General features: G+C 39.4%; 1 long non-coding RNA gene across 1 annotated transcript in view; it reads left to right on the top strand.

Annotated features, from left to right (window-relative positions):
* The window catches only part of LOC139075601 (uncharacterized), a 64,762-nt gene extending 48,414 nt beyond the window's left edge, over nt 1-16,348 (top strand). Inside the window, exons 3-4 of the long non-coding RNA XR_011526198.1 lie at nt 14,181-14,223; nt 15,133-16,348. This is a non-coding gene — a long non-coding RNA (uncharacterized lncRNA). The remainder of the gene's footprint in view (nt 1-14,180; nt 14,224-15,132) is intronic.
* Nucleotides 16,349-16,728: the final 380 nt, after the last annotated feature.

The raw sequence follows: 16,728 nt of genomic DNA, 5'->3' as shown, positions 1-16,728 counted from the left end.
GTTTCTGTTGCCATGTCTTCAAGCTCACTGAATTTTTTTCCTTGACTGTGTCCAGTCTACTAATGAGCCCATCAAAGATATTGTTCATTTCTGTTAGTGTTGACTTCTAGAATGTCTTTCTTAGAGTTTTCATCTCTCTGCTTACATTATACATTTGTTGTTGCATTCTGTCCACTTTTCCATCATATTCATCATAGTTATTTAAATTCCCAGGGTGTTAATTCCAACATCTCTGTCATATCTGAGTCTGGTTCTGATGCTCACTCTATCTCTTCAGGCTTATTTTTGCCTAATAGTGGGCCTTGTAATTTTCTGTTAAAAACCAAATATAATGTATTGGATAAAGGAAATGAGGTAGATAGTTCTTTAAAGTGAGGTTTATGTTTGACTGAGAATTAGACTGAGTTTAGCATTTGCTGTAGCCGTAGTGTCAGAGGGTAAAATTTCCTTTAGTGTCTTGGCTTTTGTTTCATCTGTTGTCTTTGGATGTCTCTAGAGACTCTTCCTTATAAACTATTCCTTAAATAGGGCCTGAGGCTTGCAGTTCATTTAGCTGCAATCCTCTGTTAGTGCACAGGAGGCTAAGCGTTCTACAGCCCTATGATTAGATCGCAGTCTTTTAGTGAGGCTGAGTCGGGTATTTCTCTTCCTCCACATCAAAGCCTAGAGAGGGCTGGAGTTTGGTATTCCCCTTCTCAGGGTCAGTTAGGCTCTGGTAAAACCTCAGTTGTTTAGGCTTTGGTAAAATAATTTTCCTAGAGTGTAGGCCCTGTGAAAGAGAACAGAAAGTGCTCAGCATATTTTAGAATGGTTACTTTATCTTTCCCCCTACCAGAAATATGAGGGGATTTTTCTCTAATCTTCACAGTGAGAACCTGATAGGGCTCCTAGTGATAAAACTCCAAAGTAGGAGTCCACTAAAGAATGGGCCCTCTCAAAGTTATTAACTATCATGATTGTCCACCCTGAGCCTCTGGCAACTCATCAATTACAATGTAAAGTGTTCTCAACTGAACCGGCTTTACCTGCAGACTTCTGCTCCTGGTAAGCTGTGCTTCTCTATATCCACTTGCTTGTCTCTCCAATTTGTAGGGCAGCAGTTTGCTTTGTGACCTCAGTTCTTTGAAGAATCTAACAAGAGTTGTTGATTTTCAATTTGTTCAGCTTTTGTCTTACTGTGAGGATGGAAATGATGACACCTAAGCTCTTTACATGCTAGACCCGAAACTGGAAGTCCATATCCTCTATTTTCAAAGGGAATAACTGTTTTTCAGTGATAGTCATGTACCAGGCATTTTGATATATTATATCATGAATTAGGTAGATCTATTTTACAGAATAGAAAACTGAGGTTGAGTGAGGTTAACTGATTTGTCCCAGATCACTTGTGTAGAAAGTTATAAAGCTAGAATTAGCATAGATCTGTTTGATTCCAAAGCTGATGCTCTTTGTATTCTATTCTCTTCCAGTAAGGACCTCACAATAATGTTATAGAAGCCACAGTAGCACACAGTAATGTTAATTGCTGGATTTGAGTAGGAGGAAAGCAACGGAATTCAGGCAACAGCATTATACAAGAAAAGGTGGCAGAAACATGGAGAGAGTGTGTGTGTGGGTTCTTTGAGTTTGGACAAGAAGTTTGCTTGTGTGGTAGAGCAGAAGATTGGAGGGGTAGGCTTGGCCCAGATGATCTAGGCATTCACATTCTTAAGGTAATTTTACTTTATTTTTTATTAAAGAGAGGAAAATGTATGAATCTAGGAAACACTAACCTCCCCCATGTCAAAGAGCTAATCACTTTCTCATTCAGTTATGTGTCTCCACAAAGAATGAGCCATATATAATGAACTCCAGGTACACACAAAATATCTTTCATTTTAGTAAGGTATGTCCTCTAAAAGTGAAGATTTTATGCAGTATAAAGTGGGTTGCCAGTTTTGCAGGGTTGCGTGTTTTGGGGAAAGGTGAAGAGAAGAGTATTGTTTCTCATTTAATTTTCAGCATTATAAAAGCTTATGTCTCCATTTCCTCCAAAAACATCTGTTAAACTACAAAGCCAATTCAAGCAAACAAAAGAATTTGAAAGAAAGACCAAATGCTCTGTCTCCAAGAAGACATGTTTAGCTTGGTTCGAATTGACATTCATATGCATTCAAAAGCAATTAAACTCTCACAAAAGCAGCACAACAACAGGAGACTGGAGCACTCCTTGTTTTCAAGCATTTTAGAGCTCCATTTCAGGAGGAGGAAGGCCTGGAGCCTATTCTCATTAGTTGCTGTATTTCTAGCTCAGTAAGGTAGTAAACAGTCTTCTCAGGGACTATTTGTTTGGAAAGTCCAAAGTTGATTAAAAACTATAAGAAAAAAAAATTCTTATCACCCTAACCACGAATCTAAAATATCCCCCTCCTGCAGAGTTTTTATCCCAATATCCTAATTCCTCACAGCACTTATTAGGAATTCTTTGTTTACCTGCCTGTGTGTATCTCCCCATTATAATGTTTATTCAACAAGAACAGGAAACTTGCCTGCTGGTATATTCATATGTTGCCAGTTATAAGTATTCATTAAATATTGTTGAATGAATAAATGAATGAGTGAGTGAAGAAATGAATGAATGGAATTCCTGTCCTAGACTAACAGAAATCATCCTCAAGGCTTGCTCGAGGTTTAAGTTACCATTACATTTCAGTTCATTATTTTACTGTCTGACATCAAAAGTCTTAGATGTGGTAGATTGATTGGTGAATTATAATTTTGGTGTATGTTATCTTCTTTCTCACCCTTCCAGTTTAGTAGATGATAACCCTTCCGATTTTGAATTGTCCAGAGTTAGAATAATAAGCATGCCATATTCCTTGTGTTTAAGCTCATAAGGTACTCCTAGGTATAAAGCAGTAAAAATTAAAAATGAGAATAGATACGGTAGATTCAATTTCCTTGTCTTACCCATCTCCCAGAATAAATCCAATTAAAAATCTTCCAATCCAGGAAAGGAGTAAAGAAGAGAAGAGGGCATTTATTGGATTTGTGACACTGTTTGCACCACCCTCTAGAGATGTTGCTCATGAGGATAGGGTGGACAAATATGAGCAGAGGCAGTGTGGAGCTGAGATTTGTTTGTCCAGCCCGGAGTTCTGGTGATAAGCAGGTGATAGGTGATATGTCTCTTGGATATAATAGTGCAGAAATTCTAGAGAACAGATGCTGCGAGGTTTGTTATGGACAAAGTGAGCATCTGCTGGCAACTCAAAGCCTTCTAGGGCCTCAGGATGGGCTAGCAGAATAGGTTAACCTTCCCAGTGACCATGGCAAAGGTGTAGAAGGGCTGGAGGAGGACTCAAAAAGTATGGAAAGTCTGAGGATGTGAACTAGGAAGACCCCAAGTAACTACACTGGGGTTACTACCTGACCTACTGGACCTACTACCTGAAGGCTAACGCAGGACTTCAGATACCTGGTAAAGTAACAGGGACAGAGACCATCAAATCAAATCCTTAACCAGGTGACTGGTTACCTCAATGGGTGTCAGCATGAAGGGGACATGTCTGAAGATCACATAAGACAAGGTACATCTCACAGAAGGGCGGCTTAGGATGTAGCCTTAAAGAGACTATGGAATGGAGCTTTTCTTTCTCTCTCCATTATTGCTTTTGTAATAGTGGTTAAGTTTCCTAGAGGTTTGAATCAATATGTGGAAAAGGGAGAGAGAGAATAAAATCTGAGAGTGATTTTGAAAATCTAAATATGGCTGCATTAAAATTCTGAATTGACTGGGAAGTGGCTGAATAGGAAGAAATTTACCTGAAAGCAACTTGATATCAGTTTTCTGCTACTGAGCAGAAATGAGATCTTAATGATAGGAATTATATTTCACTATAGAAAAATAAGTTACATTTTTGCATATATTGGTTTTGCATATATGGGTTTGCATATACCAGTTGAATCCATTATATAGTCCCAGGAATTTAATTTTTTTTTAAGGTTTCAACTCCTGATGATTTTCTCTTTTGTTTCTCTACTATCACTCCTTTGTACACCCCATCTTAGTTTTTTTTCTGGGACCATTCATGATTCAACTAGTTTAGAGTGAGTTGTTAAAACAATGCAGAAAAGTCAAGAGGCAAGGAAGTGCTTATTCATGTAGTTAAAAGAACAATATTCCTCTCTCCCTACCTCTGCTTGTGTTGTTCCCTTTGCCTCAAATATCCTCCCCATTCTACTTAATCAAATCCTACTGATCAAGTCTTCATTCAGATCTTACCACCTCAGTTCAGATTTCTCTGATTGCTCTAGCCCACATTGTGATCACCTGCCCTAAACTCTTAAAGGTTGTGCAGTTGCAACTGCATAGTTAGAACTGAATTATAATGGCCTGTCTTTGTTATTTTTCTAAAAACGTTATTCTTTACTTATTTTGTCAGATTGTGAACTACCCAAATCTTCCTTACCTATCTTTGAACACAAAGTCTTGGGCAAATGGATAATAATTGCTGACTGACTTCAATATTACATTTAGATTCAAAGTAACATTTTGATTTAGAATTCAAGTTAAGTGGGCTTACATATCCTGAATTGCTCTGTCTAAAGTCAGCCAACCAACCAATTAGTTTTAAAGGAGGTGACCAATATGATCCCAATTTGAGGTGTCATGACCGGTACTGAATTCAAAGCATGCTTTAATCAATTTGATATATAATATGCTTTCCAAATGGTATAATATAGGGTGGATTTCCATGATATAAGACGGGTGGATAGAGTTAACATCCTAAGTATATATCACTTTTGTTCCTGTTTCTTACATAGTCACATCCATCCAGAACAACCATGCCTTGCCCCTTTCTCATCCCTCCCTTTCCCATCTCCCACCACTTAGAGTGTTAGCTTCAGGTACCCAAGGGCACAATCAGACTCAAATCCATTTAGAGAATGGGGTATGTCTCTAATAAAAGTGGTAAAGCAATTGCTTGGAAACTGCCCTCGGGGGAGTGTAAAAGTTGTGGTGAGAATCAAACTGAAGAATAGAAAAAAGAATACTTCCCGCCTGGTCTTCAAATTGAGAACGCATTTGAGCTTGCATCAGCCCTGCTGATTCTTGATGCCTGTACCCAGTTATTAGTAATCTTTTATTGGCATGTGTGAATTAGATATTCTTTCAAGTCGCTTTTCATAGCTATCCAGAAGGGTGATGGAGATGGATTTGTATCCATCGTCTGGCCATCACTTTGGCTCTTATTTGACTTGGCAGGTTTGATGAAGAGCTGATTCTTGGCACACATTGGCAGATTCTTTGATGGGCCCATTGTTAATATTGACAGCATGAGGTGACTTTCCCAGTCTGAGCTTTGTGTTTGCTGAAGTTTGTCCTCTATCCTTATGTTCTTATTCATTATAACAGTCCTTTTCCATCTTTTGCATCTTCAGTACTCGGCGAATCCCAACAATTGTTAGACTTATTTTTATGATGTAATTTTTATTATAATTCTAGTGACAAATATGTCTTCTGTTTGTTGAGAAGATGTACTGGCTTGCGAGATAAGAAAGGATTCTTCTATTCAACTTGTAGGGTGTCATCATGATGACTCCTTAAACTAAATCCTCAAGGTTCTTCCCCTTCCTTTCCATTACCTTCATTTAAGGGGATTCATTTTATTCTACTTCCTAAATAATCACATGCTGATTTGTTGCAGCTATGAGTAAAGACTAATAAGGTCACTCTTAGTGTCAAGGAGAAGACATACAGAATCTAAGTAGGAACTGTTAGGGCACACTGATGATTCTGTGACTAAACAAGCAGATTTGTCTTGGGAAGCTATCAATGGAGACCTGTTACACATGTCTGTTACCTTCAGCAAGAATGTGTAAGGACACCCAGGGTAGATACAGACTTCACTAAATAGTTATTAAGAAGCCGCAATGACTTAAAACTGTCTTGGTGTTTTGAAAGCAGTATTCTCTATTGCTTACTAAAATATGTTTCCCTTCTCTGATGGACATTGCACTGCTTTTAATCCGAGTCACATCAGCATACTTTAGAATGGCATCTTCATGTTTCTTCCCTTCACTTCAAGGCTACTCATAACGCCCTGCGAAACTGGATTCGGTTTTGCTGAATCAGATTCAGCACTGGATCTACAGATAATCTATCCCCACATTTCAGCCTAAGATTGTCATGGATATTTCCTCCTCCAAGCTATCAAAGTATATACTTCTCTTGATGAGATTTTTAAATTCACCAGTGGTAGCTGATCCATCATCAGTTAGAATGTGCTTAGAAATACATTGCACATTTAATTTTCAAAACTTTTCCTACTGATAAATGGTTTGACCTGTAGTATTGTAATGTTTCTGAATCATGCACTTTTTGGTAGGCTATGGGAATGTAAATTCTATATGAACGTTAACTCTGAAAGAAAAATTCAAACCATTTATTTGTGGAAAATGGCCTGTAAATGAACTTCTGCATTAGAGAATAAAGATGTCTTGAAGAAATCATAGAAATTGTAATTTTATTCTGATAAATGTGGCAATTTATTCATATGCATTTAACTACACTTGTTTCTGAATTTGAAAATGAAATGAGAGCATTAAATGAAAAAAGACAGTTAAAATAAGTGACGATATTTATGTTAGGCCAAGAAGCCAGAATGAGTGTCATCTGCAAGTCAGAAGTTTCATGAAATGTACTGTAAGATAAAGTCAGTTTGAGGAAGCACTAGCCAGCTAGCAATTCATTTTCTGAGAAGGAAAAGTCTTCTTGAGTAGCTTAACAAAGGCGATACATTCTGAAAAATGCGTCATTAGGTGATTTCCTCATTGTGTGAACATCATAAAGTGTGCTTACACAAACACAGATGCTGTAGCCTACTGCACACCTAGGCTCTATGATACTAATCTTATGGGACCACCATTATGTATGTGGTCCATTGTTGACTGAATCATCGTTATGTGGCACATGACTGTAGTGGAATGACAGAGGCTCCTGAAGGAACTCTACTAGCAACCGTTAACCTGGAGCAGCAAGGAAAAGAGATCAGGATGGGTAGTGGGACATGGGAGGGAAAGGAAGAGAATTAAATGCTTACCATTGCCCTAGAGAAGAACACTAGACTTTGGGGATCAATTATGGTGCTAGCTTATGGTTTATCCTTTAGGTGAAGGCCCATTCTAGAGGGGGTGCAGCCCTGGTTCACTGCAATGTGGGCAGTTATGCCATTTTAAAAAGGGCGCTTTATCTCTGTTGACTTTAAGCCCCCACTACTTCAGTGCCATAAAGGAAAAACTCACTTCTTCTGTGTGTTTCTCCTGTACTCGCACACTACTACCACACTCCTAACACATCTGACATCAGATGTGTGAGCTTTTTCCCACACCAAGCAATTCTCTGTGACACCAGTTTGGTGTCCTACAATTCAATTTGACACTAACTAGAGTTAACACAGACCCCACAGGCCAGAGTTAACACAGACCCCACAGGTTAAGAGTTCAGTCCCACAAGACTGCCTCCCACTTCAGATGCCAATCACAAATGGTAGGTTCCCAGGCTACCCACAACTTCTATCTGACTTGGCTACAAATCGGAGGTTCCCATGACTCCTTCCTTGGATTTCATTATTTCCTAGAACAGCTCACAGAACTCAGGGGAACACTTATGTTTACCAGTTTATTTTATAATAAAGGAGATGATAAAGAATCAGATGAACAGCCAGATGAGGAGATACCTAGGGCGAGGTCTGGAAGGGTCCCAAGAGCAGCAGCTTCTCTCCTCATGGAGGTGGGGTACACGGTGCTCCTGGGATGCAGATGTGTTCACCAACCCAGAGGCTCCCTGAACGCCATACTATTGGGATTGTTATGGAGACGTCATCACGTAGGCATGATTGGTTATTAACTCAATTTTCAGTCCCTTTCTCCTTTCTGGAAAATGGTGGGTGGGGCTGAAGATTCTAAGCTTCTAATCATGGCTTGGTCTTTCTGGTGATCAGCCCTCGTCCAGGAGCCCACCAAGAGTCACCTCATAAGAACCAAAGACACTGCTGTCACTCAAGGGATTTAGGAGCTTTGTGTCAGAAACTCAGATCAAAGACTAAATGTTTGAACAAAAGATTCTTCTAGCACTCTTATTTACAAGGGTTTTAGCAATTCTGTGTCAGGAACCTGGGGCAGATTTTACGTGTATGTGTATATATATATTTCTTATTTCACAGTGCAAAAGATTCTGCTGGCTGATGGCTGAAGAGTCCTTGCTATTTCTAAAGGCTACAAAATTATAATATGACAAGGAAAAATTATATTAAATTTAAAATTCTTTCTTTTCCATTCATCTGTGCTTGAAATACTTGAATGGGGGCACCCATAATTTCAAACAGACCCATTATAACTAGACATGTTTATACATCAATGGGAAGAAGTAAATAGAAAATTGCCAGGCGTGTAACAATTTTGCAGTTCCTAAAAAGGAAGTATAAGAACATATCCTTGTAAATAATTTCTATAAGAAACAGGAAAAAATTCCTTAGAAATTGTCTAATTCATAGTTTCAACTCAGTTTGAAATGTTTTTGTGCCTATGATATCAGGAAATGCATTTATAATCATGAAACAATCTGAGGTCAGGAATGATTAATTAGAGCTTAAAAATATGGTTGCTGAATTGAAAACTGCAGAGAGACCTGTGAACAGCAGCATCCGTTCTGTAGAAAACCAAATCGATGAGTTAGAAGATCGACTTTAGGAAGTTGCCCGGGAGTTAGAAAAAAGAGTGAAGAATAATGAGATAAAATATGAGATCCATGAGGACAAATTTAGGATATCTAAAGTATGTGTGATAGAAATTCAGGAAGGAGAAAGAACAGCAGGGAGAGAAGCGATGATGGACATAACAAAGAAAGAAACATAAACTACCAAATGGTGAAAAAGCTAAACTATCATTTTGTTGAGGCTTCTGGAAACAGACTCTCTCACAATGCACTGATGGGATTATAATTAACTATAATATTCAAGAATAATTAGATATTTCCCCAAATTTTGAAATATGGTAGATCCTTTGACTTTATATTTCCATGTCTAGGATTTAAGCTGAAGGAAATACTGATGATGGCACACACACCTTTTATATTACTGAGTAAAAAATATCTTTATCAAATATTATATAAAATGAAAAAAGAGGAATTTAGATCACCAAAGAGAACAGAGGGGAAGAAATAAAGTAAGGTAGTGGTTAAGCATGCCATTCCTGGAGCTGGATTGCCTTGACTGAATCCCAGCTCCACTCCTTACTAGCTCTGTGACCTTGGGCCATCTCTTAACCTCTCTGGGCTTCAATTTCCACATCTGCAAAACATGGATGATAATATTCATATATAACTCATAGGATTTCTTTGAGGATTAAAAGATATACTACACACAAAGCATTTAATAAGGTGCTTGGCAGGTTGTAATAAATATTACCGTGTTTATTAAAGATGTGAACTTTACTTCCTAATATTATTTATGTCGGAAATATAAATGATAAAATTAAAGGTAGATTTTATTTTTTTATTTTGTGCTTAACTATTTCCTAATCTTCCTACAATGATTATGCATTAATTTTGAAAAAAGAGAAAAATTATATCTATAACAAAAAATTATTGGTGATTTTTAGCCAGAAAAGTAGAATCTTGTTTTTATGAAAGAATTGCCTAACGCTTTTGTAAATAACTTGAGTTCTGTATTAAGACTGCCACTATGGGATCACTTTCATGTTTTATTTATTCTTTGTCACATTTCCTGCCATTCTAGTTATTTGCCTATAGCATCTCAGTTCCTGATCTATCCTGTTACACTCTGTTCTGGGAAGTGATGCTGGGGCTGGAACATTGTGAACTACATTTCCCAGTCTCTTTCTAGCAGGCTTCCTGTTAGGTTTGGTCACTAGGAGAGTAGAAGGGAGAAGGAGGGGGGAAGGCACTTCCTTTTTCCTGTGTGCTCATGGCCCTGTCAGCATCACCCTAGCAGCAGCAGCTCTTCAGGCAGCACAATTCAGCGCAGCTGCAGCAGCTGGCCCAGCATCTTTCAGCACTGCTGGAACAAGCCTCATCACATTAGAGGTACCAGAACAGCCTGGCCACGCCACCTCAATGTCTGCTCCCAAACTCCACTGGGCTCCTCTGTGATCCTAAATGTGTTCACTTTCCAGGAGCTGTCTCCTTTTGAAGATCTGACCACCACCTCTTTGAGGCCCCTTTTCTGAGCTCCTGAGTTCTGCCTACACCAATCTCCTCTCCTTTGTCTCTCTAGCTTTAGGGGTAGTAACTGCTCCCTGCTGTCGTTATCCCTGGGTTACCTCAGTGTTTCCTCTCCTTTTTACTATATTAAATCTCCTATATTAAATTTACTCTGTTGAAGTACATAATGTAGTTTTTGTTTTCTTGACTGGACTCTAACTAATACAAGTGGTATTTGTGAATTTGAGAATTGAGGTCTTCAGGACATTAACTCCTCAATGTTAAGAACTGGATACATTTTTTAGAAGAGGAGGTGAATCAAATCTGGTGTCTTTTCACATGGCACTTTTCTGTCGATGCTCAGGTATGTAGTCTTGGAGTGAAAGAGATATGAAGTTCTTAGAAAAAAGGCGGGAAGTAATGATAAGTCCCTTGTATTCCCCATCAGAAAAGATTGAATTCTGCTGCGTGGAACAGATGACCAGACTAATAGTAACTTAAAAGCACAAGAGTTTATATTATACACTAAGAGGTCTGGACACAGGCAATCCAGGGCCTAAAATCCAGCCCAGATAGCATCAAGAAATTAGGCTCCTTCTGTCTTCCTGTCTTGCCATCCTCAGCATGTGGCTTCCATCTTCCTGTTCCAAGTCCTGGTACATTTCCTCATTCCAGGCAGGAAGAAGATGGGAGAAGTGCTGGTATCAACATGTTTCTCCTCAGATTTCTCTGGTCAGAAGTGTATCTCAAGGCCTCACCTGAAGCTACAACAGAAGAGGGAAATGGAATTTTTAGCTTTCTTTTAGCTCTATACACAGAGGCTGGCAAGAGAGAGGAGCAATTATGCTACTCATTATGCAGATACATAGGCCCATCATATTACATAGTGCCCCATGGTAAACTGCTGTATTTAAGCCCCAATATGTAGCATTTGTATTACTAGTACGGGAGACTGATTATATATTGTCGATTTAGGTAGAGTGTTAAGTTCTTCATTATTTGTTTTCTATATTTGTAAAGAGGGGAAATTTTGTTCAAAGGGGCAGAGAACAAAGCAAGCTCATTCTAGCATCCTTAGCCACCCATTCGGTAGCATTTGAACTTTCCTGATGATCATTTACCACGCAACAGTGACTCTCTTCTGTACTTTCACCATTTGCTACAAGGTCACCCTTGAAGAGCTGCAAGGCAAACCCGCTGAAGTCTTTAGCACAATGCTTTACCCTCTTTCTTAATTAGCTGCTGGGAAGGAGTGGAATTATTTTGCCATTCCAGTGTCCCCATTTAACTCATTGGGACTTGGCTCTGCCGGTGGAGAAGGGACCGGGAACAGCTCTTGATGGCACAGCCTAATGAGGCTCTCAGTAACACACTGACGCGATTAGACCTGCTAGCATCTCAAATATGTAAGGAGGCAACCTGCACAATACTGTGAAAACCTGGAGCAAGAAAAAGATTTAGTGATTGTGTTTTATTTAACTAAGATGAAAGCAGCAATCTTCCCATCAGGCACTATTTATGATTAATTAAGATCGATTTTGCAAAGCAATCTAGGCTTTTGTGCTCAAACGGAGGCATGCTAACAAGAGAGGACAATCATGAAGCTGCACAATCTGAACAGTAATAAGCCTGGCTTCAGCCCCACCGTCTAAATTCATCTCAGTGACATTCAAGGTTTGGCAGCCACCTCTAAGCCTCATCACAGATGCTAATAACAAATCAACTGAAATGGATGATGCGGATGATGCCAAACCTGCAATGATTTGTATCTTTTTAAAAGCTCTGTGCCAGTTTTCTAGAGATTTGCTAAGAATGGATGAAATGTATATGGCATACATGTGGGCTCTGATGGGAGGGCAACAGAGGCAAGGTTAACACCTTTCAAGGTGGGCTTCCAAAAACAGATAGTGGAGGGAGACACGAAGATGGAAGCAATTGCCTGGATGGAATGAGAATTCAGAGGGCCACAATGTTGAAGTGTACTTAGACATCGATTAGCATTTATGAACATCTAATATCATTCCTCAAAGTGATAGTTCTGATCACATTCACAACCCTGCTCTCAATTCCCAAATTCGAGCAAAGAAATATATTTTAAAGCCACAGGACTAATCTAGAAAACAACAAAAACAATGACAATAGCAACACATCAGTGACTTTCTGGGTAAAATATACATCCCATATGCCTTTTCGTTTTTTCAAGTCGTTTCTATAGATTTGGACCTATAAAGTGATCACTTATTTAATAACGTGTGTTAATTACTTTGAAGCGGACAAAAGAAGGAATTTCTTTCACCAATTTCCTATGAAGTAGAGAAAAGATTTCATTTTTCCATTTATTTTACATTTATTTATTGAATGCCAGCCATGTGCCAGGTGGCGTAATAGGTTTTGGGGATACATGACAGACCAATATAAACTTGTATTCTGACTCCACAAAACATGCCAATTATGTGGGATTTAAATGAGGAAGCAGGCAATTAAAGCACAATGTGACATGTGCTGTGAGAGGAGAAGTACAGGGCTCTAAGGGAGAGAGAGCAAGACCCCTAACAGACCTGAATGGTGGTGGGCCCGGGGCAGTACAGAAAATTTCCTAGAGAAATGATGTCTTAGCAGTGATATGAAGGGTGAATAGATTTTGGCTGGGAACACAGGTAAGTGTGGGATGGGGAAAAGGTACTCCGGAAAGATCAAACATCCTGTGAAAAGGATTGGGGGCTAGAGAGAGAAAGGCATATTCAGAAAAAAAAAATTCTTCTCTGTGGCTGGAGGCTAGTGTGCATGATGCCGGTGAGGAGGAAAGCAAGACATGAGCCTGAAGGCCCCACATCACAAAGCTTCTTTTATATCATATTAAGAAGTTTGGACTTTTCCTAAAGTATTTTTAAGCAGATGTGTGCCTTAATCAGATTTGTGATTTGGAATGAAGGAAGAACATTCTACAGTGGGTAAAACTGAGGACTGGGAAACTCGTTAAGAGGTTGTTACAGGGATAAACAGGATAAAAGGTTTGTTATGGGAAGCACAGTATAGACAGGCGGAATGGTGAGATGTGAAAATATTAGGAGACTATTTAGGAAGTAAAGTCCATAGGTACTGTGACTAATTCTGTGAGGGCCACTCTGGATAATCCTGAGTCCATGATGGATGACGGTGGTGTTCTCTGGAACAGGAAATCCAAGATGAGGATTCTGGGGCCTAGGGAAACAGGGCTTTCATTCTGTTTTAGAGGTGTTAAGTTTTAAGTGTCTGCGAGCCATTCAAGTAAAGGTGTCCAACAGACAGTATGTAATTAGTCCTGGAACTCATAAAAGATGTTAAGAGCTGGAAATGCTTATTTGTCGATGAGGAGCCTTTAGACGGTCCTCTTGGCCATGGAAGTGAGTGAGCTCCTTCAAGAAGACTGCATAGCATTAGAAGAGAACCTAAGCGGAAACTTAGAGAAATAATAACATTTAAGAGTTGGCAAAGAAAGAGCCCCTAAAGGAGACTTGGTATCAGGAAAGTCATTAATGGTAGAAGTAAGTTTTCAGAGGGAGAATATAAATGACTTGTTAAAGATGTTTGACTATGAAAGGGAAACGAAAAGTTAGCTGATATTTGAGGTGAATGTGGGGACTGAAGAGTAATTTCTTTTTAAGATGGGAGAGATGAGCTTAACACGTGTACACAGATATGGAGGTTATGATAATCCAACCTGGGGATAAAGTTTACCTTTGAACAGCTCATGAAAAGAGGATTTGCTCGGCAAAGGAAGGATGTTAACACGTTTGTGGAGAGGCATATTTAACCTACTAAAGAGAACAAAGCGTTTCTCTGCACTCTAACAGTAGCTATTTGCATATGCACGGTGTGATTAAAGATTGCTCTTACCTTCTCCCTGGAGCCAGAGTTGTCTTTGGCAATACGTTGTTAGTAAAGAGTTTGAATATCAAAGTTTGTTTGTTCATGTGTTGTTTTCTTCATTCTGCAGATTTCCAGGCTCTGTTCTAGGTGTTAAGGATTCAAAGAAGAAGGTAATGTCTTATTCTTCCCTCAAGGAGTTAAGTGTCCGGGGAAGAGAGAATTTTACAATACAGTGAATCAGTGGTGGGAGGGAGGCATGGGTGGGTGTTATGGGCACTTGAAGGAGGCACCCAACACAGCTTGCAGCCGGAGTCAGAAGCGGAATATCTGCCAGAGTCTTCACTGAAGTCTGGGGGGTTGAGTAAGAGTTTGCTAAGCTACCTTTCTTTCAGTATGTTACATTATTCAGAATTTTTACCAGTTCAACTAAAATGTCCCCCTCCATTTCTTTATATCAGAAGTCAACAAACGTGTACTGTAACAGGGCAAATAGTAAATATTTTAGGTTTATGGGCCATCCAGTGTCTGTTGCAACTACTCAACTCTGACTTGTACCCCAGAAGCAGCCACAGTCAATGCAGAACTAGATGGGCATGGCTGTGGGCAATGATGAATCTTACCTGAGCCCTGTGATCCTGGAAAACAGAAGAGTTAAGAACTCCCCCGACCCTGTTGTCTCCTAGGAAATGGCTTACTGCAAGGAACCACCTTCTCCAGCTGACTTAGATAGGGCTAACCCATGGCCCCCTTGTTTACCCATGATAAGGCCAGACACAAACCATCCAGATTCCCATCTTTTGCCTTGTACATAATAGTTTAACTGTTTTGTCTCCATTGATAAACGGAAAAAAAATGCTTTTCGATCAAACTTTGGCTAAGATTCTCACCTTCCCCAGGTCTCTGAGCTTTGGCCTACCTTCAGCCTGAGGCAGCATATAGCCCCTCCTTAAGGCTGCTCCCAGAAAATAGGCTGATCTCAACATGAAACATTCTGCTATTCTATCTACAGTCTGACCACACCACCCTTTACCCCACTTCCCCAAACTCAGCTCTTTCTAAACTTGTTCATTTCTTTCTAGGAAAGAAAATCCCTTTGTGCCTAACCTTTGAGATGTTTGCTGATCTTATGGTCCAAGCCTTCTTTCTACTGCAAAAGTTCCCCTCTCTCTATAGCAATAGTCCCCTCTCCTCTGCCCTGCAATAATCCTGTCGATTATAATCTTTCCTTACTAAATCTACGTTTGTTAATAAAAATCACTATGTTGACACAATGTTCCAATAAACCACACTAAAATTTGAATTTTATGTAATTTTCAAGTGGCATGAAATTTTATTTCTGATTTTTCCCCCAAGCTTTTAAAAATGTAAAACCATTCTTAGCTCACAGACTGTACAGAAAAAGGGGAGCAGGCCAGATTTGACCCAAGGGATAGAGTTTGCCAATCCCTGCTTTATATTAAAGAGGCTTCAGGTTTAACAGAACTCAATTAGTTGGCCTTTAAGAGAATTACCTGTCAATTCAATTCGATAAGCATTTATTAAGTGCCTACCCTATGCTCAGCGTTATTCTAAGCCTTGGAGATAAAGTCATGAACAAGTCAAATATTGCCCTACTTTCAAGGAATTTAAAAATAATGGCATTAGTATTTAACTTGACTATGCTCTGCTAGCCAGCCCTGGTGGGCTAGTGGTAAAGATTCGGCATTCTCACTGTCATGGCCTGGGTTCATTGCCCAGTCAGGGAACCATACCACCCCTCTGTCAGTTGTTATGCTATGTGGCAGCTGCATGTTGCTGTGATGCTGATGGCTATGCCACCAGTATTTCAAATACTAGCAGGGTGACTCATGGTGGACAAGTTTCAGTGGAGCTTCCAGACTAAGACACACTAGGAAGAAGGACCTGACCAGCCATGTCTGATGAAAACCCTCCGAAAAGCAGGAGCAGAGCATCGTCTCATATAACACCGGAAAGTAAGAAGATTGGTGCCAAAAGACCCAGCAGGGTTCTGCTCTGCTGTACACAGGGTCGCTAGGAGTCAGAATCTACTTGAAGACACAAGCAACAATGCTCTGCTGCTCTTGTATGACATGATGCTATTTCATAGGGGTATGCTGTAGATGTTTTATAACTATACTATACACACAGGCCATTGGTTGCCTTGATAAACTTACCCCATGTTTTCAATCCATTTAAGTGCTTCTCCTTGCAATGTAATAGAGAACTGTGATGCCTATGCAATAATTTCAACAATACTATGATCAATCAAATAAATGTTGAATTCCTTCTTGAAAATTGTCTTCAGACTCTGTAACGCATTCTTTAAGTTTCTTCTGTAGTGACAATTTTTTACATGTTAATGGTGAATTTCAGTATTAGAAACTGCCAAAGATTATTTGAAGCCAAATGAGGTAAATAAATCAGATGAATAAGGGTGAATAAAGAGAACAAGAGATGTTTTCTCTTCTTGAAACTCAAAATCTCTGATTTCAAGGCAATTCAGTTGAAATTTTGTATTATTTTTCTTAAACTGGTTTGTTATGGACTGAAGGTCTATCCCTCAAAAACTCCTATGTTGAAATGTTTAGCCCCCAGAGTGATAATATTTGGAGATAGGGCCTTCATGGAGGTAATTAAGGTTAAATGAAGTCAGAAGGGTGGGGCCCTGGTGCAAT

Source organism: Equus przewalskii, chromosome 14 (genome assembly GCF_037783145.1).
Source record: "Equus przewalskii isolate Varuska chromosome 14, EquPr2, whole genome shotgun sequence".
Classification (NCBI taxonomy): Eukaryota; Metazoa; Chordata; class Mammalia; order Perissodactyla; family Equidae; genus Equus; species Equus przewalskii.
This window is presented reverse-complemented; position numbering and strand designations above follow the sequence as displayed.